Raw genomic sequence first — 26,869 nt, forward strand, 5'->3', positions numbered from 1 at the left:
CCAGGATACTCTTCTCCCTGGATAACAATTTCTTCTGCTTTGTTTTCTATCACCAGTGTCTCAAACTCATAGGTTGTACAGATAATAGTTGTTGAAAAAACGAATATATAGGATTGAAAGTATGTTTTCCTGGTGTAAGCTGATGCACCAGTAAACTGGGCCATTGGTGTTTCGTAAATAGCAAGTGTAGAACCCGTGGCAGAAACTTCTCTTGTGTCCAAATAGCCATTCTCCTGTCCTTCTGCAAAAACCGAATACCATTTTTAAAATTTGAATTCCGGTGTAGTTACCATACAGTGTCATATTGGTTTCAGGTGTGTCATATAATGATTCGACAATTCTATACACGACTCAGTGCTCATCGAGACACGTGTCCTCTCCATCCCCATCACTTACCCCCACCCCCACCTCCCCTCTGGTGACCATCAGTGTGTTCTCAATAGTTAAGAGTCTGTTTGTTGGTTTTTCTCTTTATTTTTTCTTTGCCCATTTGTTTCGTTTCTTAAATTCTACATGTGACTGAAATGATACGGTGTTTGTCTTCCTCTGATTTATGTCACTTAGCATCATACCTTCTAGATCTAGCCGTGTTGTTGCAAATGGCAAGATTGCATTTTTTTTTTTTAGGATTTTATTTATTTTTTTGACAGAGAGAGATCACAAGCAGGCAGAGAGGCAGGCAGAGAGAGAAAGGGGGAAGCAGGCTCCCTGCTGAGCAGAGAGCCTGATGCGGGCTCGATCCCAGGACCCCGAGGTCATGACCTGAGCCAAAGGCAGGGGCTCAGGAAATATTTCTTGACTGAATAAATGAACAACTTGTACATACATTTCTAGGTTTGCACTTGGCAAAACATTTTCTCAAGCAGTAACTGGTTTTAATTTTGTAAAAGTCATAAACTAAATTTCTAACATTGTACCTCCCAAAATCTACTGCTCATCTCCGGTATTTCTGTAATATGATGTATCAGGTAGGATGCATTTGTTTATAAAGGTCACTCAATATGGTTTAGACAAAGGTACTTAATTATCTCGGAAAAAATCTTGCATCTCCTATTTGCTGTAATAATTCAGTGATGTCTTCCAGGACACAGGCTCTTCCCATCCTCAGCTGCCCCTTTCTCATCATTTTAGTGACTGATACCTTACCTCATGGTTCCAAAATGGCTGCCACCACAACCAAAATAGTTTTCTCACACAGCAAGGAGAGACCGGGAGCTGGAGGTGGGAGAGGGGGGAGCTTTTATTCTCTTGGGGCTTCCTCTTTTTGTTGGGAGTAAAATCTTTTGTCAAGGCCCATGGCTGATCTCCATCTCATTGGCCAAAACTGGGTCACATGAGCTCCTCCATAGGAATCACGGGCAAAAAGCAACAGCATTGCCCGGACTGAAGTGGAGAGCTGGTCCTCAGGTGTAGCCCAGGGACTTCTGCAGTGTCTGAGTCCCTCTGAGTCAGGGGGGTGGGGGGGGTGCGGGGGGGGTGGGGGGGAGCTGTCAGGTCCAAACAATTTGCATAATAATACTAAAAAGTTATTTACCTACTTTCATTGTGTGGACATTTGCACTATTAGTATAAAAGCAGGGACAAGAAGCCTGCTGTTACCTGGTAAAGCCAAACATTGAAGAGATTTGCAAAAATGTAAAAGATAGTGCCACTCCTCTCACTAAATGGATTTTTTGGGAAAATATTGTTGTTCATAACATATTTCATACAAATTGCTTGTTTATTAATATGCAATGGGATTATTATTGTTTTTAAATGGATTAATAAACATTTTAATTTTTTTCAGTTTCATTCTTTTTTTTGTGATAAGTGTACTCTTTTTACCCATCCCCCCCACCAACCTCCCCTCTGGGAACCATGAGCTTGTTCTCTGTATTTAAGAGTTCGGGTTTTTTGTCTCTTTGTTTGTTTCTTAAATTCTACGTGTGAGTGAGAGGAGCCTGGCTGGCTCAGTCAGTAGAGCCTGCCACTCTTGATCTCAGGGTGTTGAGTTTGAGCCCCATGTTGAGTGTAGAGATTAGTTTAAAAAAAAAATTCCACATATGAGTGAAATCATGTGGTATTGATTTTTCTCTGACTTATTTCACTTAGGATTATACACTCTAGGTCTATCCATGTTGTTGCAAATGGCAAGAGGTCATTCTTTTTCATGGCTGACTAATATTCCATTACGCATCTTTATCTCTATACAGATAGAGATAGAGATAAGATATATATGATACATCTTCTTTATCCATTCATCTATAGGTGAACACTTTGGTTGCTTTCCTATCTTTGCTGTTGCAAATAACTCTGCAATAAACAAAGGGTGTGTGTATCTTTTCGAACTAGTGTTTTCATTTTCTTTGGGTAAATACCCAGAGGTGGAATTACTGGATCACATGGTATTGCTTTTCTTTTCTTTTCTTTTTAAGATTTTGTTATTTTTTTAAAGATTTTATTTTATTTATTTATTTTGAATGAGAGAGTAAGCAGGGGGAGGGGCAGAGGGAGAGGGAGAGAATCTCAAGCTAGCTACCCATTGAGCGCAGAGCCAAATGTGGAGTTCAGTCTCAAAACCCTGAGATCATGACCTGAGCCTAAGCCAAGTATCAGATGCTCAACTGACTGAGCCACCCAGGCGCAGCTGTGGTATTTCTATTTTTAACTTTTTGTGGAACCTCCGTACTGTTTTACGCAGTGGCTGAATCAATTTGAATTCCCACCCAGAGTACACAAGGTTCCTTTTTCTCTACATCCTCACGAACACTTGTTTCTTGTGTTGCTGATTTTAGCCATTCGGACACATGTGACTTCGATTTGCATTTCCCTATGATTCGTGGAGTTCAGCATCTTTTTATGTGTCTTTTGGTGCTCAGCACATCTTCTTTGGCAAAATGTCTGTTTAGTTCCTCTGCCCGTTTTTACTCAGATTACTGGGTTTTGGGTGGTTCAGTTGTGTAAATTCTTTATATATTTTGGATAATAACCCCTTATCAAATATGTCATTTGCAAATATCTTCTCCCATTCTGTAGGTTGCCTTGTTGCTTTGTTAACGGTTTCCTTTGTTGTACAAAAGCTTCTGATTTTGGTGTGATTCCAATAGTTTAATTTGCTTTTGTTTCCCTTGCCTGACAAGACAAATCTGGAAAAAATGTTCCTATAGCTAACATCAAAGAAAGTACTGCCTACATTTTCCGCAGTTTTCATTTCTAAGTTGGTGTCTTGAGATAAAAAGAAAAAAATTGAAAACTTCTAGTTTAGATGAATCTAGGAGGTAGGTGCCATTCGGTCTGCACCAAATCAGGGTCTTGGTGCAAGGATTGAGCGTAAGTGGCTGTCCAGTCGCAAGCAAGAACGTCCGCCGCACTTTGCAGGAGCTCGCGGTCTCTATAGCCTATACACAGCCTGTGTGTGTAGTTAAGTACCTGTGTTTGTTTTTTCTTTTCTTTCACATGATTTGTATTAAACTTGTACTTTCTTCATGGCATCGAGCTTCATGTATAAGAGTTTAGACCCAGCGGTTCTGGTACTAAGTAATTTATAACCTTCAGCAGTGTCTTAGTTCCTCTATAGGAGCCTGTAAAATGGGATAATGGACCACAGTGTCCCATCTGTAATATGGGATAATGGCCCACTCTTCCTATTTTGCAGATTGAGTCTTCCAGTGGGTTAAAGAGATGAAGCCTGTGAACACAGAGTAGCAGGCCTGACCCAGAGTTAGCACCGCTCTTAATTCTGTCAAGAGCAGTTGCGGTTAATTCTCTCTTTTTTACTTTTTTTCTGTTTTTTTTTTTTTTTTTTACTTTTCTCTCTTTCTTACTTTTATTCATGTTCTGAGTCACCGTCCTCCTCATAAACATTTGCTACCTTGAAAATCCGAGGCCTACCGCCGTGATGTTTTAATATGACATCTGGAGACACAGGACTGGATGACCGGTGGGGCCCTCACCGTCAGCAGAACTTAAAATTACACAGGACCAGGGGCGCCTGGCTGGCCCAGTTGGTGGAGCATGTGACTCTTGGGGCTGTGGGTTCAAGCCCCATGCTGGATGTAGAGCCTACTTTAAAAAAAAAAAAAAAAAGCCGGGGGAGGGGTGATGGCGAGGAAGAAACCTAAAAAAAAAAAAAAAATTGCACATGATCGGCAATGGAGAGATGCTTTCTTCCCTCCTCCAGTCCCTGATCTGTTTCCCCCCAACCCTCTCATCCACACACAATTATAGCTGAACACATGCACGTGTATGTGTCTATTTAGTTCTTTCACTTCTGACTTGGCAACCCTGAAGGAAACAGATTCAGTCAATAAATGATCCAGGAAGCAGCTTCTCACCATTGTTTACGGGCGTGTTGCCCTGTCCCCAGCGGGATAGAAATTGTTATTTTAAAAAAAGGCCCGAGGGACTGATTAATGAACATGGGTATGGGGAGGGCTCCTTTTCGCTTAACAGAAATGTTCTGGAATGGTTCACAGGTTGCACAACATTGTGAATGGACTAAATGCACCGAGTTTTGCACTTTAGGAAAACAGTCAACTTTGCATGTATTATAATGCAATAAAAAAATAAAACAGGGCCCAAGGGACTTCCAGGCCCCTCCCTGGGACACTTGCGGGGGGGGGGGGGGGTGTCCAACACTCAGATGCCCCACCACAGCCAGTCCTCTGTCTGCGGGGACCTAGGCCTTGCCTCCTCTAGGACTGGCCACTGAGCTGTCTGGAGGCTCCGCCCCCTTTCCTCCTGGCCTGGATCCTGGGAAAATGACAAATGCCCCAGAAACACGATGTCTTCCGCAAAAAGAGCGGCCAGGCTGTCACAGGTGTCGGTGTCCTTCCCGGGAATGGAACCGTCCTTGCCGGGCGTCGTGACCATCACCTTCTGAAGCCGCAGCAAGAAATGCATTTTTTGGAAATCCAAGGTGTATACAGGCCCGCCCGGGCCTTACTGTACTCGTGTTGTCCAAGACCCCACAAAACTCAAGTGATTCCCTCTGCCTTTGTCCAGGCCTCTAGAGAAAGCGACACTTAATCACCTCAAATTCCTTTCTGTCTCTGACAACCCCCCCCCCCCCGCCCCAGCCTGAGAAATAAAGCCATAAATATGTTTCTCTCTGTTGACATTCACACCGGAAAGAGAGCAGTTCCAAGTATCACAGTTTCCTTTCCTATTTTATTACTAAACAGCAAGAAACAGAGCCGTGGGGCTTTCCTGGCCGCTCGGGGCACCGCAGTGTGTTTCTCTTCTGCCCCCACGGGGGAGGAAGCTAGCTCTTCACACCACTGCCGAAGCCAAAAGGTTTCTGAACGAGCCACCGCCGCCCAGGGCCCGCGGAGGCCATTGGGTCGGAGACGGGGCGCACGTCCGGCCGCGCAGGCCGGGGACAGCGCGACCCAGAGAACATTCGGGAGCCGGCCGGCGTCCCTCCCCTCCGCCCGGACTCGGGTTTGAAAATATCAACAACATTCCTGTCCACTGTAATCAAATACTTGCGCAAAAGGCTATGGAATGCGCAATAATTTGTCAGGCGTCCTTTTAGTGGCGTCCACTAGAGCAAACTCTGACGGGCCCCCTTGACCCTGAGAGAGTGTGCCCTTTGACCTTATTTGGGCCTCTTTTATGCGGGGCTTCACTCTGACCAGATGGCGAAACTATCAAAGGATTTTATGAGTAAAAACTGCTTTCTCAACTTGCAAGTTGTATATTTCTTCCCATGTTAAAGTGAACTATCAACCCAGAGGCTTTAAATTGAAAACACAAAAGGTCCCCCTGCAGCTGGGGGGGCCCTGCGCACTCCCCGCATTGTGTGTGAGCCCAAGAGCTACGGGTGTTTGCAGAGAAAACAGCTGACACCCAGATGAGGACAATTTCAGCTAAATATTTAAAATAGCCATCAAGAAAGGAATGATTGATTGGGGGTTTTTTTTCTTTTTTTCTTTCTTTCTTTCTTTTTTTTTTTTTTTTGGTTCCGGCCATGATCTTTTATCAAGCTGCGGGCAAACGTGCTTCCTGCGCTCAATCCAAACTCTATCTTTTCTCTCCCTTCACCCCATCCTGGGTTTCCACCTTCCGGGCAGGCTGGGTGACACATTAAAAATAATTAGATCAAATTGCGCCTGGAACGCAAAATAGGAAATGTGGGCTTTGGGTGTTCGATTTCAGGCCCCATCGGCCCGAGGAGGGTGGGTCGGGGGTGTGCGTGGCGATCTGCCGTTGGTTTGGCCGATTCTGGGAACTGTTGGAATGATTAGGGCGAGTCCGCGCCACGAAAACGTCCGGGCCTAGAGCAGGAGGCGGACGCGCTTCTGGCACCGAGTACACTGCAGGACCGGGGCGCCCAGGCTGTCGAGAAGGTGCGTGTTGATACCCCAGCGCCCGCCAAACGGCAAAGAAATAAACGCGCCCCTCGCCCCCAATGTCAGGCGTGGTGGGCGTTGTGATGAGAACAAAGCCCGGGAACGCGATGGAGGCCGTGCAGTGAGGGGGTGATGTTCCAGTGGGTCCGGTTAGGCAGAGTCCCATGGAGAAGGGGACGTTACCGCAAAGTTCAAAAGGACCCAAAGGAGGCGGCTGGGGGAGGCTCTGGGCGGTGCAGCCCGTCCCAAGCCACAGGGCCTTTGGACCTCCACGTTTTCAGCCAGATTTAAGAAGGAGAAAAGAAATGGGTGGAAGCCGTTTCAAGCTCTTTCTTATTTTATGGTAATGATGTGTTTTCTTTTATTCGTGTTCTAGTGTTTCTCTTGATTCCAGGTTTTCAAACTTTTAAGTTTATTTCAATTTATTACTTATTTTCTTGAATTTTGCTTTTATTTAATACTCTGCTCTGCTACAGTTAACCTCTCGGAATGTTAAATTTTCTAGTAGTGGGAGAGGTGATTTCCAAAAAGTAATGAATGAGATTTTTTTTACCCTTTTTTTTTTCACACCAAGTCTTTGTGCCAACAGCCCGTCTCAATGTGGACACGATATTTTCATGGAAGAGATTTGATCTGAATTTAGATTTCATGAATTTTATTTCATAAAACGGAAAAGTGCAGTCAGTGGATACTTACCCCATAAGAGTGTTGTAGTAGGGCGCCTGGATGTCTCAGTTGGTTAAGCATCTGCCTTCAGCTCAGGTCATGATCCCAGAGTCCCGGGATCGAGTCCCGCATCAGGCTCCCTGTTCCATGGGGAATCTGCTTCTCCCTCTGACCTTCTCCCCCTCATGCTCTCTCTCATTGTCTCTCTCTCAAATAAATAAATAAAATATTTTTTTAAAAAAATTGTTGTAGTAACTGAGTGAAGGGTCAGTTTTGAAGTTAAAGTTAGAAATCCAGTCAGATGCAACAGCCATACTTCAAGTGGGGGGTGGCCACGGGGGCACGTGGCAATAGTATTGGGGCCAGCTCAGGTCTGGGGAAGAACAGCGGAGCCCCCCAGAAGAGCAGCACGGGAGAGGGGCCGTCAGCACAAGGTCCAGGGGCTGCAAAGGAGTTGGCCACGCCAGGACGAGCATGGCCAAGGTAGGAAGCGGAAGCAGGGGTGTGGGCACCGGGCGGCTCCCATGGGTCTCCTAAGCTGGGTGAAGAGCTCGGATGTGTTACAAGTATGAGTTGTGCCCTGGGTGGAAGGCAAGGGTGCAGAGCAGGAGTACATTTCCCTGTGACACTTGGGAAAGTCGTGTATCAACTGCTGGGAACACTGCAGATAGCCAGAACATACAACCCAGGCTAGCAAATGCCTCAGGGTCGAAAGGAGGCTCCCAACCCCACTGGAATAGCAAAAAGCTGCAAACAGCCACAATATCACCAGTCAGAGAAAGGGTAAATAGAACGTGATATGTTCCTGAGAGAGAATCTGAGCCTGGGGTTGAAAGGAATCGTATGTATCAACATATGCTACATTGGAGAGCAAGAGAAGTGGAACAAGAAAGTACTTACATAAATTAATGTGACACTTAGAGATAGGGATGGATATAGACAGATATATACATACATACAGAATATTAAAATTACTGTAACAGGGCTGGGAGGAAACACAAATTTCATGATACTGTAGGTTTTGACGGGGAGGAGGGCTTGAGGATGGGTATAGTGGGCGGAACTTTATCGGTATGTTTTATTTTTTTATTCAAAAAATATCTCAGAAGTTGAACACAGATTATATTCGGTGATTTGGGGCAGTGAGAGTATACGTATTTATTAGTCTGTATTCCGTACTTTTGAGTTGATCTGAATGTTCTCCAAATTAAAAGCAAAAGCCTATCGTAAGAGAAAGGGAACCTCTGTCACCCCCAGTCCTCACATATAGTCTGTCCCTGGGTTTCCTGTAACCTTCCAGTGCTGACCGTGGCTTGGAATGAGAGAGTACAGATCTATTACATACTGTGTTTACTTATAACCTTTCCTGGGGGTGGGGGGAGAAAAAGTTGCTGGCCTGGTTCAGCAAATGTCTGAGGCTGACCATTGAAAGGATTTTTAACTCCTTCATCACTGGCGTCAAGCCATCTAGTGTGTGTGTGTGTGTGTGTGTGTGTGTGTAACTTCAAGATTTTGAGGGCTCACACGCCTATGGTGTGGTTCTCACACCCCTCTGCCTCTCTCTGTTTGGAACAGTGAAGGCCAAACATGTTCCATGTTGAGCAAAAAATAAGTAGTAAAAATTTAAAAGTTGACAGTCATGTTCTCCATGGCAACAAAGAAAATAAATTCCTCTTGGATGCCCAGGTGGCTCAATCTGTTGAGCGTCTACCTTCAGCTCAGGTTGTAATCTCAGGGTCCTGGGATCGAGTCCCACATCGGGCTCCTTGCTCAGCGGGGAGTCTGCTTCTCCCTCTGCCTGCTGCTCCCCCTCCTTGTGCTCTCTCTCTCTCCCTGAGATGAAAAGAGAGATAAAAAAAAAAATTTTTTCAGAAAAAGAAATTCCCCTTCTCTGATTTCAGAAGCTATAACAGCTGCTATGAATTACATATTTGTGCCCCCCCCCAATTTATGTGTTGAATCTCTAATCCCTGGGATGGCCTTGGGAGATGGGGCCTTTGGGAGGTAATTAGCTCATGAGAACAGAGACCCCAGGATGCATATAGTGCCATTATAAAGAGACACGAGAGAGCTTGTCTTCTGTCTGTCTCAGCTCTCTGCCATCTGAACGAGAAGGTGGCCGTCTGCAAACCAGACAGGGGGCCCTCACCAGACACCAGATTTGTGGTGCCTGGATTTTGGACATCCCAGCCTTTAAAAATGGGAGAAATCAAAGTTTGTTGTTTAAGCCGCCCAGCGTATGATACCTTATACCTTGTTATACAGCAGCCCAAGCTGACCGCCACAACTGCATAGAGAGCCTTTCTGTAACTCCATCACTAGCTGTGTGGCCTGTAGCAACGTCCCAGGCTTTAGATTCCGATCTGTCTAATGGGCACCATAATAATCCTGTCTTCCTCACAAAACCAGGGTGAGGTACAAAGGGGACAATACGTGTGAAGGCCTTAGTACAATTTGCATTAAGTACAGACAGACCTATCAGTGATCATTCCTATCTCTTTATCTTTTTTTGCACTTATGTTTATACGCGTGGGGGTGGCTGGGAACACAGGTTTTGTGGGCAAACAGGTGGGTTGGAGACCTGGCTCACCCGCTTCCTAAAGTGAACTTGGACAACTAACTAGCTACAGAGAGGCTCAAAGAGCTAAGTAAGACAGCCCTTGGAAAGCACCTAGCAAGGGTCCTGGACGTGGTTAGTGCTTGAGGGATGCTGGCCGCTGGGGCACCGTTTCATGCGGGGAGGCTCTGGTTCTCATTCATACTGGACAGAAGCACTGTTGGCAGCAGAGAAGCACTAGCATTTCAGGGAGGCTCGTGTGTTCATGTATCTGGCTCCCAAGGTGACTTATCCTTGCAAAGTCAAGAAAACAATTGCTTGTAGAAAAATGCCATTCTGAGTCGCATCAATAGAAATCATCACGCATTCTTTTTGAAAACACCTTTGCCTATTTAAAAGTATGATCTGGCCTCCAAACCAAAGCCTGTCGCCTTCTTAAATTGCTCTAGTTATTATTGTTACCCCATCAGCCTTGCTTACCCAACCAGGTTTATCAACGGCAAATGTTGCCGGCCTCATTGAGTTATGACTATAAACATACAGAATATGAGAACAAGGTGGAAGGTGGCTTCTCTACAACGGCTGTAATTTATCCAAGGTTTTGTCCTGGCCTTTGATTTGGAGCTGACTCTGGATCTAGTGTCCCTCTGATTGCATTAGGGGCGGCCTTAGGGGTCAGACAGAATTCCAAGGTCCTGGAACCAGTTAGAAGAATGGAGAATGCACATGTGTGGAGGGACAGGGGAAGAGGCCTTTGTAACAATGATCCTCCAAGACTCAAACACTAGTTGACCAGGTGACCTTGGGAGAGGACAGGGCCAGCTTCAGGGGTATGCAACTTGTCCCTGTGCTCAGAAGAGCCCCATTCTTGGTTTAATGCTCTGTTGTCGCCATGTTGGAATTCTTAATAAGATTGTACCAAGAGGCCCCACACTTTGATTTTGCGCTGGGCCTTGCCAATTAGGTAGCTCCTCCTGAAAGAGGAAGCCAAAGCTCTTGCTTACCCTGGGCACAACTGTGACCATTATAATTGGTGACAAATATAGTGTACACCCAGGGAATAATACAATAATACTGATCACAAGCAACATACATGAACGAAGGATTCTACACAAAGTATTTCATTGAATCCTCCCAAGGACCCATTTTAGAGATGATAAAACTGAGGCTTACGGATACTACTGATAGTTCGCACCTATCAAGCACTTACCAAGCATCTTTACAAGCCCTTCCCATGCAGAATCTCCTGTACTTTTCAGAAAAGCTTGTGATGTAAGAATTAATGTTTCCACCACATGCTAATCCTTACAAATGCAAGCTATTAAAATAGTATAAAAAATAGAATAATCCAAAGAAAACGGAAGAAAGATAATAATAAAGGTAATTTTTAAAAAGATTTTATTTGTCAAGGAGAGAGAGAGCACATGCACGCACAAGCAGGGGGAACAGCAGGCAGAGAGAGAAGCAGGCTCCCTGCTGAGCAAAGAACCCGATGTGGGACTCGATTCCAGGACCCTGGGATCATGACCTGAGCCAAAGGAGGATGCTTAACCAACTGAGCTATCAAGGCATCAATAAGGGTAATTCTAAAGAAAACAAAATAAAAAACAAAAGATTTTGAGAGAAAGAACTAAGTTGGTTCTCTGAAAAGACTAATAATCTAAGGAAAATATCTTACTAAACTGATCAAAACAAATAAAAATATAAATAATGATATTGGGCATAAAAAGAGAGCTTAACTACAGATAGGGAAGAAAATCGCTATTAAAAATTAAGCAGTGGGGCACCTGGGTGGCTCAGTGGGTTAAGCCGCTGCCTTCGGCTCAGGTCATGGTCCCAGGGTCCTGGGATCGAGTCCCGTATCGGGCTCTCTGCTCAGTAGGGAGCCTGCTTCCCTCTCTCTCTCTCTGCCTGCCTCTCTGTCTACTTGTGATCTCTGTCTGTCAAATAAACAAATAAAATCTTTAAAAAAAAAAAATTAAGCAGAAAAGGTTTTATGATAAAAAGGATGAACACTGGGTGATATTAACAGCTTCTTAGGGAAACATCACTTAACAAAACTGAGCCAAGATATAAAGACCTAAAGAGACCTGACACTTTTGGGGAGACTGAGGCAGTAGCTGATACGTACACATACAGATATACACCCGGCATAAGTGGTTTACAAGCCAGTTCTACCAAACATTCCAGAAACAGGGTAATGGAGGGCGGCCCCGGGGTGGCTCAGTCGGTTAAGCATTCAGGTCTTTATCTCAGGGTCATGAGTTCAAGCCCCACCTTGGGCTCCACGCCCAGCGTGGCACCTACTTAAACAATAAAAGAGAAACAGGAAAACAAATTCTGGTAACTGCTGCCTGATACTAACCGCTAACATTTATTGAGCACTTACTGTGTATCAAGCACTACACTAAAAGCTCTGTATGGATAAATTCAAATAAGGTAGGTACTGTTGTCCTCATTTTACAGAGAAGGAAATTAAGGCCAAAGATTTTAAGCAGTTTCCCAGAGTCATGGAGATGGCAAGGGACAGAGCTGGGATTCGAACAAGGTTCTTTCTTCTGTCAACTCCACCACTAAGATCTGTGGTCTCTGTGTTCCTCCACCACTCCAGACTGGTTGAGGGAAGCCATGTAGACAGGGTTTCAGGGACCAAAAAATCAGGACCTTTGTGGTCTCTGGTTTGACTTCATTTCCTTTTCACTCCTTTGGTTAGTCGCTAACACCTGATCAGGGGTCCTGCCCCTGCGGAACTCCTATTCAGTGTCTCGGATTAGGTGTTCATGCTTTATCATCCTCTTAAGAAATAGCAGCTGTGGGGTGTCTGGGTGGCTCAGTGGGTTAAAGCCTCTGCCTTTGGCTCAGGTCATGATCCCAGAGTCCTGGGATCGAGCCCCACATCGGGCTCTCTGCTCAGTGGGGAGCCTGCTTCTTCCTCTCTCTCTGCCTGCCTCTCTGCCTACTTGTGATCTCTCTGTCTGTCAAATAAATAAATAAAATCTTAAAAAAAAAAAAGGAGCTAGCAGCTGTCCTATGAGGGGCCTTATCCCTTGGAATCCGAAGGTAATCAAGCCTGAAGGTATGACCTGTTGGGCATCTCGGCCCCATGATTAAGAACAAGAAGACGGCTGCATGAGAATGAACCCGGGTTCATACTTCACATGTGGAATCCCCTTATGACAAAGGCCAATTACGATTTGTTAATTGAAATTTAAACAAATGTGTATGGATTATCTCCCAGGATCGGTTGTATATTATCTTAACTAATTCCCATGTGACAGATAAGGAGCTACAGCTCTGGGAGGCAAAGGAAGCCAGATGTTTGAGCCCCAAATCCAGCGGTCCCACATTTGGCCTGGGAGTACTGGGTACCATTGAATCCCAGCACGGAGAAAGAGGAGCTGATTCTTTGGAGCCTGTTGAGGCCACACCTGTCCTCCACACAGGGACAGTTCCAGATTTTGTGCGACCTGAACTTTTACAATTGGGGAAAGGGACTCTTTAAAACAAAGACTATTTTTTTAAAAGATTTATTTATTTGGGCGCCTGGGTGGCTCAGAGTGTTAAAGCCTCTGCCTCAGCTCAGGTCATGATCCCAGGATCCTGGGATGGAGCCCCGCATCAGAGTTTCTGCTCAACAGGGAGCCTGCTTCCTCCTCTCTCTGACTGCTTCTCTGCCTACTTGCGATCTCTGTCTGTCAAATAAATAAATTAAATCTTAAAAAAAAAAAAAAGATTTATTTATTTATCTGAGAGAGGGGGGAGGGAAAGGAGGGGCAGAAGGTGAGAGAGAGAAAAAAAATCTCAAGCAAACTCCCCACTGAGCACGGAACCTGACGTGGGGTTTGGTACTATGACCCTGAGATCATGACCTGAACTGAAACCAAGAGCCTGATCCTTAACCGACTAAGCCACCTAGGCACCCCTAAAACAAAGACTTTATAAACATCTTATGTTTGCAAATTTTACAAACACCTATGACCATTCAAATATGTCGCCAGGACTCCTGCCAGGGCCATGGAAGCCTGGAAACCTAAGTTTCACAAGTGTCTATTAAAATGATACTTTCTGGGGTGCCTCAGTGGCTCAGTGGGTTGAGCCACTGCCTTCGGCTTATGTCATGATCTCAGGGTCTTGGGATCGAGTCCCGCATTGGGCTCTCTGCCTGGCAGGGAGCCTGCTTCCTTCTCTCTGTCTGCCTCTCTGCCTACTTGTAATCTCTCTCTGTCAAATAAAGAAATAAAATCTTAAAAAAATAAAATAAAATGATACTTTCTGATTTGAGCTTGGGGATCAACCAGAAAAAAAAGGGGTGTGGAAATGCTCAGCAATTTATTTATTGAATGGTTTCCAGAGCTGAAGCCCTTTGCTAAGTCTTAAATCTATGAAGTAGGTATTATTAGGATACCCATCATACAGGCGAGGAAACTTAGGCTCAGTGAGCGTAAGTGACTTGCTCAGGGCTCACACAAGCGGCAGCCATAGAACTTAGCTTCAAACCGGTTGGTCTGCCTTCTGGTCTTCATCCTGCATCTCTGTTGTGACCAGAATGATCATTGCTAAGAGGGACTTTGGTGCTGTCTTCCCAACGTGATCTGATGGCCACCATGGCCCCCCAGTGCCCATTTAATAGTGACCCTGGGCTTCGATGATTTGGAAAGTGCTATTTCCCAAAACTTCCACATATCTTAAAAAAACAGTTGGGGAAATCATTTACTTCACAAACATGGTTTTTATGACCTCCATACGTGAAAACCAGAGAGTGTGCTTAGTGATTTAATTTCAGTAACTGTCCAGCATTGCCACTGAAGAAAAGGGACGTACATCATTTGCAGCCAAAGGCGATTTTTAAAATATATTTTTTGTTGTGGAATCATCTGTGATTTACAGAGAAGTTGCAAAGACCGTACAGTTTCCCTTCACCAAGGATATGTTTGTCACTATTACGAAATCAACAGTTGGGTGTTACTGTTAACTAAACTTCAAACTTTTGTTTGGATGGCCTAAAAGGAACATTTTTAAAGATTTTTTATTTACTTATTTGACAGACAGAGATCACAAGTCGGCAGAGAGGCAGGCACAGAGAGGGGGGGAGGCAGGCTCCCTGCCAAGCAGATGCGGGGCTCGATCCCAGGACCCTGGGATCATGACCTGAGCCGAAGGCAGAGGCTTTAACCCACTGAGACACCCAGGCACCCCTAAAAGGAACATTTTTAAAGAGCTTTTCATAAGTAATGTTTGTTGAGCGCTTATTATGTGCCAGGCATGGCACTGAATATTTTACAGCACATTTCGTCTGTGTAGCTGGCTCCCCAGTGGGGCTAAGCTACTTGCTTAGCCCCATTTTACAGATGGGACGCTGAAGCCCAGAGATCACTGTGCAACAGCTAATAAGATGAGGTTTGAATCCAAGCAGCCCAGCTCCAGAGCTGTCCACTGCAGACCACCACATTAAGACATTCCTTCTATTGTCCCCTGCATAAAACATTCTCTTTTCTTTTCTTTCTCTCTCTTTTTTTTTTTTTTTTTTTAAGATTTTTATTTGGGGGGCCTGGGATGCTCAGTTGGTTAAGCGTCTGCCTTCGGCTCAGGTCAGGTCATGATCTCAGGGTCGGGCTCCCTGCTCAGGGGGCTAATCTGCTTCTACCTCTCCCTCTGCCCCTTCCCCTGCCATGCACTCTCATACTCTCTCTCTCTTACATAAATACAATCTTTTTTTTAAAAAGATTTTTAAAAGATAAAAAAGAAGATTTTTTTAATCTGTTTTGAAAAAGATTTAATCTTTAAAAAGATTTAAGATTCTATCTTCTTTAAAAAATATTTTTAAAAGATAAAATCTTTTTTAAAGATTTTATTTACTTATTTGAGAGTGGGGGGAGGAGCAGAGGGAGAGAGACAAGCAGACCCCACACTGAGTGGGGAGCCTGATGTGGGACTCCATTCCATGACCCCGAGATCAGGACCTGAGCTGAAATCGAGAGCGGACACTTAAGAGAATGAGCCCCCAGACACCCCTCTCACTATCCTTCTTGCCATCCAGAAAATTCAGCTCAAGCCCAGGGACTCATTCATTCATTCAACAAATGTTCTATTTCTTCTTCAACTCCCAACCCCTCCTCACCACCATCATCAATGATCTGCCCCCTTCAGTGAACTCTAATAGCTTGAAACACCAGGGTCACCAACTCCAGTGACCTCAGGGCCCAGGCACACATCAGAAATGTATGCAGCAGGCCGAGTGGGAGCTCTGGGGGCCGGGAAAGCCAGTCCGCATCCCGGGACCATGTCTGCATGTGTCATTCCAGCTGGTCTAGGCATTTCTCTGCCTCTTACCTCTCTGTGCTCCAGCCAGTAGTCTCCAGGAAGAAATGCAGGAGCAAAGTCACCAGATCTTCCCATTTTTTCAAGAAAAGCCTGAGGTTCCCATTTTATGTGAATTTTAGCAATCTTCCAAATTCTTTGTAGGTCAGACAAAATCTACCTGTGGGTCAGAGGTGGCCTGTAGACCAGAGGTTTGCACCCCTCTCCACAGCTCGGTTCCCTCCTCATTAAAATGGGGACAAGAAAAGTCAAGAGACCTGAGCAGGTTAGTGTTTGTAGAACATTTAGAACCGTGCCTGGCACCACAGAGAAGCTGTTTGCCTCACTGCAGACTTCAAAATAACAACAAATTAATTAGATGGAGAAACCGAGTCAAGCTGAGTCATTGAGTGCATTTCCCTCCCCCGCACAAACCCTAAGTGTTGACTAACCGAATCTCTCAACTTTCAACTATTTTTAGTCCTGTTGACACAGTCTCGGTGCCCGTATCTGAGCTCAGTGGGGCCTCACCCCACAGCCATGTGCCAGAGCCACCAAAGTCCTCCATTCCCATTAAAAGATGCAAAGAGGAAAAGCTTCCCTCCACAGGGACGTTTCTAAGTGTGCACGTAGGCTCACATTTAAAAAAAAAAAAAAAAAAAAAAAGATCTGAGTCCTCTTGCAGATAAATAGATATTCTTATGAATATCTACTTTTTCTCCCATTACACCCTTCTGTCTGAAGATGTAAAGCCAGAGAGCTGACCTTTTGTCAGGTCCCATGATCTGATGACTGTTTTCTATTTCTGCTACTAGAAATCAAAACTGATCAGATCAGAAAGTCCTGGAAGCTTCTATCTCTGAATCCTGAAAGACTGGCCCATTTTTATTTCACTGTAAAATGAGGGAAGCTTTCCCCCAAGGCACCGTGAGCCTTGGCTGCCCCAAGTGCAACCTACACTTCACCTTGATACAGAGCTGTGGGCTGAAACCGGTGAGGCACCTGCGTGCCTTTGGAAAGGCACAGAGAGCAAGCAGGTGGGGCCACAGGCAGAGAGAAGCCTGGAGCCAGCAAGTAAATCCTTGCTCAGCAGTGTGCTTGGCTGCCCAGTCTCCGGGCATAGGGGTAGACTGCGGTTTCATTCATTGGCTATGAAACCTTCCAGTGCTAGGATCCGGGGGCTTGTAGCTCAGTTTCCGGGGAATCATCATACTGAAATGTAATCCAGCAGGATCCTCCGGATACCAGGAAAGAAATGGAGCAAATGGCCAAGGCCATCCCCTTTCTGCGTTTTGCCTTAAAACCGTGTTCTGTGACATTCCCAAGTTTGTGTTTTCTTTAAATTTCTGCAATTAGCCACACAAGTGGTTCCGTTGTTTCCTGAACCTTCATCAGAGCCCAAGGACCTAATTCAATAAGATTTGGAATTTTTTAAATATACAAATAGCAATTGTACTACTTATTCAAACCAAACGGTCAAAGCCTGTTTTTTTCCCCAACTCAATGGGAGTCCTTGAGGTTATACAAGTGTGTGCGTGTGCGCATGTGTATGTGCGTGTGTGTGCGTGTGTGTGTGTGTGTGTGTGTGGTATAGGCATGTGGGGTTTTTAATGAAAACTTTTTAAAGGCATAGTGGGGTAAGTTAACAATCTAAATTTAAGTTAACTTCTTGAATTATGCACACATTTAGTCCTTATTATTTAATTTTCTTTCTTCGTGTGTGTTTTCCACTAAGTGGTAAGAAAGAAAGATCAGTCACAGGAATGCTGGTAAGATGGGGTAATGCAGTTCCTTAATATTTGTCACCACCCCCTAACACACCCTGAGAAAACAAACAGCAAAGAATGCAGCTTTTCATGTGTTATCGGTCCTTCCAGACAGCTGGCCCCCCACCCCCAATAAATCACTCCAGGTCAATAAGACTTGTGATGATTTCATAGAATTTTCTCTAAACAACAACAAAAATACCCACTAAGTGACATCATGGAGTAAACACGGCCTATGATCCACTAACGGTTTGACTTTTATGTAACTGTCATTCACCCCACTTTTGGTTAAGAACATTTATGCTTGGGGCGCCTGGCTGGCTCAGTGGGTTAAAGCCTCTGCCTTCGGCTCGGGTCATGGTCTCGGGGTTCTGGGATCGAGCCCCGCATCGGGCTCTCTGTTCGGCGGGGAGCCTGCTTCCTCCTCTCTCTCTCTCTCTCTCTGCCTGCCTCTCTGCCTACTTGTGATCTCTGTCAAATAAATAAATAAAATATTAAAAAAAAGAAAAGAACATTTATGCTTTACAGAAGAATTTAGCAAAAGGTCTGTATTCAGTAGACATTTAATGGTATTATAATAATATAATATTGGAGTTATAATAATGAAAATCATCCTCAAAATCTTAAAAAAAAAAAAAAAGTAACCAGTTTTAGATACCTTTGAGACAATGACCGCTAAAAAGTTCAGCCTACTTCACTGATAAAAACAGGAGTAGCAAATTTAGTTATTTATGTAACTTCCAGGTTTTTCTGAACGGGGCACCAGAGTCTCATATTACAAAATGTAAAAGGCATAAAAGGGTACACAGCAGAAAGTTCTCCCTCGACTCCCAGCTTCCCGGGTTCCTCCCCAGAAGTGATCAACAGAAGCAGTTTCCAGGGGAGCCCCTCACAGGCAGTGGATTGGATCAAACATATTTAAATGCTCCCCAGCGTCTCTAATGACATGTAGCTTAGGTTTTTCCCTTCTGGGTTTCTAATAATTTGAAATGGTACTTTTAGCAGGCGGTGGGTCACCTACAGTAGGGCCCCTTGGCCGACAAAAGCTGAAACCCACATTCCGAGTACAGTAACACATTCCTGTCCCTCTGCCCTGTCCCCAGCATTCACACATGCGTGAAAGGTTCCAGCCCCCTAGGATCTGCTCTGATGCGGGGTCTGTGAGTCCTGCAGGGGGAGGTTTTACAGGAGACGATCCTCAGCGATTCTTTCTTCCGAGACCCTGGAAGTCAAGAGCTCTCGTGCCTAATCCCTCCATCTCTGGAATGTTCCATGGGAATGCTGGACAATAACGTGTTGTGGCACGATTTTTGTTCATTACATTTCATCCCTGCCAGGGCTTCCCAAAGTACTTAGAGTAAGTTCCATACGATTTAGAGTGGCCACAAACATGGGTCTGCACCAGCCACTCAGCCCTGGCCCCCTTCTTGCAACCCCGGAACATGCCCAGCAGGCACTGTGTTCAGGCCCATTCTGCTCCGGGGCTTCCCCTTCATTTTTTTTTTTTTTTTAAATATAATCTCATCATTCAAGTTGGAGCTCAGAATTCATCTTCTGGGAGAGCCCTCCCAGACCACGAATGCTGAATGTCTGTTTTAATCAGGCACCCATTTGTTCCCTTTCTGCCCAAGTACTGACTGGCTTTACTTTATCACAGGCATGGCTATTGGTACCATTCTGTTTGTTGATTGACTGATGGATTCTCAGGTTTATTTTCCACATTTCCCCACCGGACTGCGGACTCTAGGTGTGTCTGCCCAGTTCACCCTACCATTCCCGGCAGCCAGCCATACAGAAGTCACTTAACAAAGACTTGTTTGTCTCACTCTCAGGGTTGTAAGTTGGGGCCCCGATTGGGTGCAGAGACTACTTAAAAATTAAAATCTTAAAAAAAAAAAAAAAGGTGGAATCAGGTTTAAAGAGCACTGTCCGATAGGAAGCACTAGGAGCACACAGTATGTTTTTCTAAGATGAAAAGTGGTCTCACTATGTCTTCATACCATTACTCACTCTTTGAAAGGATTTGGTGTGTTTGTTTTCCTATTAGCCAATCTGCCTTTACCTCTAAAATGTAAGCTTCTATGGGGGAATAGTTTGGGTCTGTACAGTTTGCCCCTTAGATGTAGCATTTCTAGAATAGCGGTACCTACCTCATAGGGTTATTTTGAGAAGAAATGAGATAATGCATGTAAAATGCTTTCAATGGTATGTGGAACACATGATGCGTTTGATTAAATCAGGATAATTATTAATTTTACCATCAAGTGAACTCATATTTCTGATGCTTTAACTTCTATTAGAGGGTGGTTCAATGTTTTAAGTCCCTGCTCCCATTTTCATGGCAGAGATTTATGGCATCAGGAGTTTACCAAGTGGCAACCGGTGCTTCAAATCAATAGATTTGGGGTGCCCTGGCTAGCTTCGTCAGTAGAGCAGGTGACTCTTGAGCTCGGGATCCTGTGATCAGGCCCCATGGCAGGCTCCCTGCTCAGCCTGGAGTCTGCTTCTCCCTGTCCCTCTGTCCTATCCCTCTCTCTCTCTCAAATAAAGAAATAAAATCTTTAAAAAAAAAAAAAAAAACTCCAAAGAATGGACCAGACAAAAGTCTATGTTAAGTGAGACCCCATTGTTATTTTTCACTAGGAAACTCATAATATATTGGTTGAGAACTATCTAGTCCGGTTCCATCATCTCTTCAACATGTTTAATAAATGGAGAGAAAGAATAATAGCAAAATAATGCAAAGTGTTAATAGCTGGAGAGGGGAGAAGTAAGAGGTGAATGGGGCTCTCTGCTTCAAGAAAATTTATTTTCATCCAACTTGGGTATACAGTTTTAGGAATCTAAGATTTAAAGCTGGACATGAGAGAGAATTACCATTTTCAACATTGCCCTATAACATGTGGGTATTCAGTATCTTCTTCAAATTGTGTCCGGGAAAGGAAACAGAGGTGATTCTCTTGGGTACACAGAGTTGGCAGTTGGCTATATTGTATATCGTAATCATCCATAAATCAGCATATTACCACTTTGTTGTGGCGCCCCTGGAAAGGCATCCCTATCATTTCCATCAGGCAACAGTTATGCTGACTCCAGGAAGGATTTGAAAATTAAGTCTAGAACATATATATGGACGTCCATGCATAGAAATAAAGGCCTGTGATTGTTGATAACAAACTGACAGCAACAGCTCCCTCTTTGAGAGATGGGAAAGTGAGCTTAGCGATGGTAGCCAAGAACTTTCAGCTTTATCTCTGAAGTATGGACGTTCTTACAAAGTAGATTCATGCACTGCTTGCATCATTAAAATGTGATTTTGAAAGTACTTAAGACAATCGTGCTAAAAGCATAAAAAGTAATAGAAGCAGCAATAGTCCTGGAAAAAAAATTCAACCAAGCACCATGGTTTAATATTGCTACGTTTATATTTGTTGTACAGTAATGCACAGTTATCTGCATGTCTTTTACCTTCAGTGAAGTTATGATATTTTAGAATTGAAATTTGGGTGCATGATAATTTTTTAATTCCCCCATGCCCTGGAAGCCCTATTCATACATCGCTCCTCCTGAAACACCTCCCCTTCAAAAAAAGAAAAAAAAGCAAAAAACAGTCCCACGTTTGACAAGACCACAGGCCCCAGGGCCATCAGAATGAGACACTCTCCGCTTGTCACTTGATTCTGCAAAAACCATTTTATCAGATCAACAATGATTTCTGCCTAAAAAGAAAAAAAAAAAAGGAAAACCCCCCACCTCCCCTCCAAAAGCAGGGTGTCAGTCCCTACGCCTAGATCCGAAAGCTCTGGGGCCGTGACCGGCAGAGGAGTCATGGTGCGTCTGAAGGGATAAGAGGCGATAAAATGTATCAAAGGGGGCCTTGACACATGGGATGCTACGCAGGCCTGTCTCCCTGGGAGCATCTCTGGCCTGACTGACAGGGGATTAATCCACGGGGGGCCGGTAAACAATGGCTGAAGTGGGCTTGAGACCCAACACCTGGATGTGGGGCTGGATGCCGTCGGGAGGCCGCGCCCCACTGTGAGGGGACACAGGCACCGCTTAAGTACCCCTTCCACGGCTCATGGGGCCTCCGACCTGCCACCCTTTCTCTTGGATAAACATGTTTGAAAAATAGGTCGGGATTTTTTTGTTTTGTTTTTGTTCCGTGCTTGGGGCCCAGGGGAGCAGAAGATGTTAGAAATTCAACAGCCGCCCGCTGTGAGTTCTTAACAGAAAAGGGTTTTGGATGACAGCCCAGCGCCGTGGGTAGATTGGGATCCGGATTCAAGCGGGTCAGAAGTGAAGCAGGCCTGTGTGAGATGATGAGGGCCGCTGGGACTGGAGGGAGCGCCAGGGAATCAGGGTTCCTCTTGGGACAAGGGATGATGGTGTCGTGTGGTTTTTAACTTAAAAAAAAGTTGTTGTTGTTTTTTTTTATACATGAGCTCCAAAGGGAGTGACCGTGACAGGAGGCCCAAGACATGCTTTATTTTTATTTTTTTTTTTTAAGATTTTATTTATTTATTTATTTGACAGAGAGAGAGATCACAAGTAGGCAGAGAGGCAGGCAGAGAGAGGAGGGAAGTAGGGGGCTCGATCCCAGGACCCTGGGACTGTGACCTGAGCCGAAGGCAGAGGCTTTAACCCACTGAGCCACCCAGGCGCCCCCTAAGACATGCTTTAAATTCTTCGGAGGTGGAGAAGCCTAACTGAACCAAGCATGAGCAAAATGTTAATAATTATTGAATTGGGGTAACTTGTTACTCTACGACTGGGTATATTTGAGCATTCTACCCAAATAATAACAATAACAATAATAAAAAATAATAATAAGGTTTTAAAGTGTTCCAAAAAGTGGCAGGTGGTGTGAAAATTTACTGAGTCTGTGTCAGCTGGAATGGTTACGCCCACGGATCCGGAACACATTCTTACCTGCATCCGTGAGGTGGAGAAACCCTTCTGAAAGCAACGGCTGGTACCACTGGAGACAGGCAGAAACTGAGTAAACCACGACAGTTTTATCTCCTGAGCTACGCTGCCTCATCTGCGACACCAGCTCCCTCTTACTGAGTGCTTACTCTGCATCCGTGATCCCATTTAATCCTCATGTGGCTCAGAGAGGTTAAGTAATTTTCCCGAGGTCACCCAGCTCCTCGGTGGTAGACCCAGAGTTGAAACTCAAGCAGTCGAGTTTTAGATTCTGTGCCCGGCTTGGGACCCACTTTCTGACAAGAGAGAGGTGAAAGGGAAAAGGAAAGTCATAAGCCTTGCTGCCCCATCCTTATTTGGAAGTAAAATGATTAAGGAGTTACTTATTTAGCTCCCCAGGACCATGAGATTTTTTCTAAACTCACTCAGTGAAATCACAGTTTTTCATTATGGATTTTTTTTTTTTTTTTTTTTTTTAGGCCCTGAGCATCCTCCGTCTTGCCTCACCGAATCCTCACCAACCCCTTGAGGTCAACATCACTCCCATTTCACAAATGAGGAATGAGAGACACAAAAAGTGAGTATTTGCCCAAAGTCTCGTAACAAGACAGTGGCAGATCCAAACACCGCATTGAATTATTGTTTATCCTGGCGACTGCGTTTCTGAGGCCCCTTAAACTTTCTGCCTCACCTTAGTCCGAGGCCTGCTTTCTTGGTAGCTCATGACATAGTTTAAAGGTTTTTTAAAAAAGAAATCAGGGGGTGCCTAGGTGCCTCGGTCAGTTGAGCACCCAACGCTTGGTTTTGGCTCCAGTTGTGATTTGGAGGTCCTGAGGTCGAGCCCCCATATCTGGCTCTGTGCTCAGCAGGGAGTCTGCTTGTCCCTCTCCCTCCCCCGCTGGTTCTCCCCTCAAATAAATAAATAAATAGACTCTTAAAAATAGGTATATTTTAAAGTAAAGAAATTAAATAGCTGGGCTGGGGCTTTAGTCCCCACTACTGTGCCGTTCTCCGGGGCAGAGACCACCCCTCATTCGTCTTTATGCCCCCAGCTGTTAGCACATAGGAAGGCCTAAGCCTAAGATTTTTGCTAAGGCAAAAATCTCAAATAATCGGGGTGTTTCCTTTTGGTCAGAAATTCCGGGAAGGAAGGATGACAGTCAAAAAAAGAAAAGAAAAAAAAAAAAGACGATGGATGCAAACCAAGAAGGAGGTCATCGATTATGTCGCTGCTACAACTCATTCGGGAAAAAGACTGTCATTTGCACACGAAGAGCGCCAGAAAATGCTAGTTCTGAACAGGTCTTCCAAATAGGAAAGGAGACACAGGTGGAAATTCCACCCACGAATGACACTCTTTGTCCGTTATTGCACTTGGATGTAGAAAAATGCTGGCCTGAAGTTTCGAAGGAAAAACTGGCAGAAACAATGGAAGAAAAGCACATCATCAATAATAATTTTAACAATAGTGATAGATTACCCCCTTTAGAAATCAGAGGAATCCCAGGCCGTACCAAGAGAACACTGCCTGGGTTGGGAAGCCGGCATGAAATTTTTTCAACTTGGGGTCAAAAGGATTGTATCTAACAACAAGCATAATCATAGTTCACAGAGCAATTCATGACACATACAAGACACTGAACTAAACCCTTGCTATGCATTAACTCACTCGATCCTGTGAGGTCAGTATTACCCCCATTTCATGAATTCAAACATTTGCCCAAAAGCCTCGTCATAGCTAAAAAGAGGCCCAGCAAAGGGTTGAACTAAAACACACCGTGAGGTCCCTTCACAACCATTTAAATCAGGGAAAGAAAACAAAGCAGTTGTTTAATTTTTGTAAAGATGCCCAGGTTCCTGATTGTTTGATTGGAGCTCCTGCCCTTCTGTTGGCTTCTGCTGAAACTATTCGCATCAGAATCTTCCAGGCTGATCCAAAGTGAAGATTAGTTTCAAGGGCAGGTTGTTCTGGGAAAAGTATGGCGGGCACTTCAGAAAGGAACTTTCCAGACTTTTCTCAGCTCCTTGTGGGTCTTCTGATTCTTCCCAGAAGATAATTAGACATTTTCCTCCTGACCCAAAACCAGACTGTCAAGTAAAATAATAAAGGGAAATCAGTTGCCTGTGCATGTGGTTCTGACTTCTGGCCCGTGGGACACAATCCAGCATGTGGCTCCAGAGAACATTTTGGGGGACAGTTTCAGAAGGGACCTTCCTTAGATCAGTATCAAAACGGGAGGGTAAGGGACGAGCATGGGCCATCCCTTAACAGAACTTAGACACCAAAGAGGAGAAAAACAGGGGAAAGGCTGTTAATTTCTCTAGTAAATGGCAGCCACCGAAACTGCATAATCTCTCCCACAAAACAGTACGAAGCTCTGTACCTACAACCAAACATCACTGTTCCCAGCTGCCCCTTGGCTTCACATTTTTAACATCTCCGGGATTAGACCTGCGTCTTAGAATCGAAGTCCCATCACCAGTGAATTTGTGGAAGTTTTTCTTTCTTAGCAGCATATAAAATAATCATGAAACCTACAGCCTAGGGTGTCTTGGAGTCATTGAAATCACGTCAGAAAATCAGTCATGTGTGTGTGGCCCTCCCAAAAAATCCCAGTCTATAGCCACAAAAATCCCTGTTAGGAGATTAAACTTTAAGTCCGGACGTTGGCTCGTCACGGTGAAAAGCCAAGGTTATGGAGCCAAAAACGTATAAAAAAACTGAAGTCACGAAATAGATGTATGGATGACAGCCTCCAGGGGCTTCTCCAAGAAGTCAGCCTGGTGGGTTCGTTCACTGGCCTAGACCCCCATCCTCCAGAGTTTTCCATCTGTGGAATTATGATTGGGTTTAGGACACGGAGGTGGCTCCGGATCTCATAGTGGCTCGCAAAAGTTTGGTCTCCGTTTGGCTCCGGGAGGGGGTCCACAGTAGCACGCATGAATCTGGTGTATCGGGAAAGAGAGCCCCTTGAACTCCGCCTGGAGGGAACAAAGCGTTTCCAAGACGCAACCGAGTAGCAGATGTTGAGTTATCTGAAGGGTCAGAATGCCAATTAGATATTGAACATGGCAGGAGGAGGGTGAGGTTTCCAAAACAAATGAACAATGACTAGGAGCCGGCCCAGAGTCGAGGCTCAGGTCCTGCTGTTCTTTTGTACAATGATTTGTGGCAAATTTGTTTTGTCACTGAGGCATAGTTCCCCCCGGGTCTTAAAGTGATTTTGTAATCACCAAAAGAATTTTTCCCCCCTTTAAATGTCCTTTTCCTAATCAAACCTGGGTATCAGTGTATTACCTTAAGAAATAAAGAAAATAAATTTGAACGGCCGCACGTATTTTTAGCTACGTGGGAGATGTCCAGAGGCGAGTCATCCTATGTGGAAAAATCGGCAGAAGGAGTGAAAAGGAAGGGAATGATTCCATTAAAAAATTGTTTTTGGATGGAAGTCTGAAAGAATTCTGATCTTTTATTCACTTTAAAAGAATAAGATAAATACTTATCCTTTGGTCCAGCAACGAAACAGATTTTTGCTCCTTTTCCATCTTAGGGGATAAGGGTCTAATTTGAAACCTAAAAAACCTAAAGAAAGAAAGATGTGGGAAGCCTGAGATAGGAAATGCTTCCATAGTTAATTATGTATTTATATTGGTGTTACCATCATAAATCATTCTTAGAGAAACAAAACCAAGTAATAGCACAACAATGGTGTTCTGTTTAAATAGTTTCATTCGGTGCCTGAAATACTTCTGGGTATTTTTTTCCCTGGAAGCCACCCACATTTAGTAAAATTATATCACTGAGTGGAGCCTACCCTGCTTTCTCTCTCCCTTCTGACTCCTGGAGAGTACTGGACCGTGGCACACCCAAGGCAAACCGGCAAAAAAAGGAAATTAGGATTGCATTGATTTAAATCAGCCTGTGCTGTGACCAAATTATTTAGTTCTCTCTTGACCTTTGGAGGTCAGATTTGACTATTTATGCTATCTGCTAATGCTTTACTATTTTTCAGTGCTCTGCCTGTTAACAATTCTGACCCACAGCCTTTCTGGCCTGAAGGGTCCTTCTATTAAACAGTCGCTAATTACTCCCTGAAACATATGCCCCGTTTTAAAATGTCATTTGAATAAAAGCCCAGCCCAAACCCCCTACATTTGGTTCATGAATGAAAACAAAATATAAGCGTTTGAATATTTCTGAGAAGCCAAACGTTGTCGTGGTTGAGCAAACAGAAGATAATTTACCTTACTCTAATTCTTAATTTAGAAATTACTTAGACTAAAGACTGTTTCTAAAAATGGAGAGCCCAGGCAGTGGACAT

Source organism: Mustela erminea, chromosome 7 (genome assembly GCF_009829155.1).
Source record: "Mustela erminea isolate mMusErm1 chromosome 7, mMusErm1.Pri, whole genome shotgun sequence".
NCBI lineage: Eukaryota > Metazoa > Chordata > Mammalia > Carnivora > Mustelidae > Mustela > Mustela erminea.